This window comes from Trachypithecus francoisi, unplaced genomic scaffold (genome assembly GCF_009764315.1).
Source record: "Trachypithecus francoisi isolate TF-2019V2 unplaced genomic scaffold, Tfra_2.0 Lachesis_group13, whole genome shotgun sequence".
NCBI lineage: Eukaryota > Metazoa > Chordata > Mammalia > Primates > Cercopithecidae > Trachypithecus > Trachypithecus francoisi.
The window spans coordinates 104,597,985-104,601,452 of NW_022681458.1; the positions used below are offsets into that span (position 1 = coordinate 104,597,985).

The following is a 3,468-nucleotide window of genomic DNA, read 5'->3' on the forward strand; positions in this document are numbered from 1 at the left end:
GGTAGCTATATAAACTCAGAAACAATGCCAGACAAAATCCTACAGAAATGTTTCTACAAAATGACTAGCTGATTAGAATTCATGTTTAGAAATTCAGAAAAACTTCCAGAGTTAAAACAATCTGGAAGAAGTTGATGGAGATACAGTAGCTTATTCTAAGACTTATTCTGAAGATACGATAGTTTTAAAAAGTGGTATAGGCATATGAATAAAAAATAAATCAACCGAATAGAATATACTCTAGAACTAGGGCCACATACATAGGATCAATTGATTTGCAACAAAGCTTCAAGATAATCTTCAGGAAAAAAATATTTTTAACAAATGGTGCTAGAACAAGTGTATATTCATATGGGAAAAAAATGAGCTTTACCCCCACTATTTTATACTATACATGAAAATTATATCCCTGCCAAATGGATCAAAGACATAAATGTAGACACTAAAAATGTAAATTTTCTAGAAGAAAATATAGGAAATTATCTTGTCTCTAAAAGTTGCAAATATTTATTCAACAGAAAACACTAACCATTTTGATAAATTTCATCAAAATTTAAAATTTTGTGCCTCAAAAGGCAAACCATTGTTTAGAATAAAACATTCTTAGTACATATGTACAACAAAGAACTTGTATCAAAAATATATATTTTGTAAATCTGCTAGACTTCAATAGTAAAAATAAACAACCAGTTTAAAAATGAGTGAAAGACTTGGACAAATACTTCACTATAAAAATATTCAGATAGCCAATAAACATGTTAAAGGATGCTCAAACTCATTAGTCACTAGAAATATGAAAATTCAAACACCAAAAGAAAACTCCATGCATACTAAAAGAGCTAAAATTTGAGAGTGACAATACCAAGTGCTAGAGCAGAGAAACAGTAAACTAGAGCTCTCCTGTGCTTCTGTAGACAATGTAAAACATACAACCACTTTGGGAAATGGTTTACTATTTTCTTAGAAAGTTAAACATATACTTGCTACATGAGCCAGTAATACTACCCCTAAGAATTTGATCTGGAGAAATGAAAACTTATGTTCACACAAAGATGTATACATAAATATTTATAGCAACTTTATTCATAACAGTCCCAAATTGGGGACAACTCAAATACCCATCAAGTAGTGAATGGCAAAACAAAACTAGTAAAATAAATAAATAAATAAATAAATACCTATGGATAAATACAATAGTATAGCTGTATCTCAAAAGCATTCTGTACAGTAAACAAAACTTGATACAAGGGTACATACTATATAATTATTTTTAGTATTAAAATAGCTATGCATCGCTTTAATAACAAATCATTGTAACTGAGTTCAAAATAAAGGAAAGGAGTTGCTTTATTTAGCTTCCAATTTCTGGGAGACTCAAGAATTGTAAGTGCTCTGGATAATAAAAGAAAATAAGACTGTGCTTACAGATCTTGTTCTGCCATATATGCCCTTTTTGTTACATGGAATGTACACATCAGGTTTTAAAAGGTACAACACTTCTATAACTGAGCATCACTTTCAGTAACTAAACAGGCAAAGAAATTACACTAGACATCAGCATCTGACAGTATTTTTTGGGAAAAACGTGACTAAAACGGGTTTAAATGAACACTATTAAATCACATCTAATATTTGATACTACATGACTCCATATAGATATATGATACAATTATACAAAATGTATTAACATCAAATAATATAACAAAAATTCAGATAGCAAACAAATCCTATCTTTTTTTACAGAAAAATATTTTTGAAGCATGCATGTAACTGCCCATTCTATAAAGGAAAATCTACTGCAAGCAAAATTATCAACCTACAGAAAAATCACACATAGCATTACTAAGCATATCTTCAAAAATTGTACAATATGCACACTTGGAAAATATAAAATTTAAAAAATTATAAGCAACAAGTGAGTTTCATACTTGCAAGAATGTAAAAAGAATCCCATTTTTAGCACTGTTGTATAAAGAATTGTCTTTTGCATCTAAGAGTTGTCCTCCTGTTGGGAACACGCTTTACAAAAGTACCATGTTTTTGAAACAAGATTAGAAAGCAAGATAAAGCATCTTTTAAAGCCTTTTTAGAATTTATGTATGTGAAAATTGAAGTCCAGTGAAAAGCATTTCCCACGGTCTTCAAATGTGCACCGAAACAGCTTCTCTCCAGTGTGAACCAGCTGGTGTGGTTTTAGTTTTGGGCTCTCAACAAAAGCTCTTCTACATTCTGTGCAGAAGTGGACTCCATGACGGTAGGTGTGCAGAATGTTTTCTCATGGCAGTTATCCTTGAACATCTTTGTGCAGCCTTGGCGAGGGCCAGCAATTGTTTATGGAGCATCATCTTTTAAATTTTTCTTGGCTTCATTCTGGCGAATTCTGCAGTTGTTTGGGATCTGAGAGGTCAATGCCAGGTATTCCTCCAGGAGGAAGTTTCTTTCCTGTCATATACTCTGAATAATCAGAAGGTGAGTTCTCTCCAGTGAACTGTTTCTCAACCACTATTTTATGGTTAATATCTTTTTGTTTTCACCTGAGTACCACATGGTGACAGAGAACTCGCCCTCCAGGTTCCTGATCTGCACCCGCTTCTGCCCTCACTTCTTGTTGCCCAAGATGGTGCCATATCCACCCTTGCCAGCCTCCACCATGGTGACCAGGGCCTGCTCGAGGTAGTGGTGGTGGTTGCCGCTGGCCAGCTCTGGCACCAGGATGAGTATCTGGTTCCCCACCCAATTCATCACCACCCGCCACCTCCTGGCATGCCTGCACCAGGATCACCTCCTGGTCGTGGTGCACCTGGGTGAGGTTGTCGTGAGGAATGGCTGCAGCAGATCCTGGCCAAATGGTGTGGGGAGGGGTGGTGATGGTGGTGGTGGTGGTGGTAGTTGTGGTGGTGGCTGGCCTGCCTATGGCCACCTCTGCCACCGTCTTCATTGTCGTTGTCCTCCTCCTCGCCCACCATCATGGTCTCAATAGTCTTCACCAGGATGGTGTCCACCTTGATCTAGTGCAGCTCCAGGATCTCAGCCAGCATCTCTGAGCCATCTGTGCCCATGCAGAGGGAGTTGTCCAGTGGCCTGGGCTCCTCAGCTGTGGTGGCAGGCAAGGAGGTGGCCAACTGTGAGGAAGGAAGCTTAATTTTTATAAAGATCTAGAACAGGGAAAGTGAAGTTATGGTAATAGTAATCAGACTGTCTCAGAACAGGGGATATGGTAATTTCCTGCAAAGAGGGATGCAAGAGACATTTTGAGATGATGGAAGTACTGTATGTCTTGAATAGGGTGCTAATAATGTGGGTGTACACATTTGTCAAAAGTCATCGAGGGGTTCTCATATTCTGTGCATTTTACTATGTATAAATTATACTTCAATAAAGTGATTAAAAATTTGACATAGATAAATAGATCAAGCTATGAGTAGATATTCGTCATACAAATAGGCCCCAGGTCAGTTCCCCAGATGT

General features: G+C 36.8%; 1 pseudogene; it reads right to left on the reverse strand.

The window, feature by feature from the left end:
• Nucleotides 1-2,086: 2,086 nt before the first annotated feature.
• On the reverse strand, nucleotides 2,087-2,742 carry LOC117094220 (annotated as a pseudogene).
• Nucleotides 2,743-3,468: the final 726 nt, after the last annotated feature.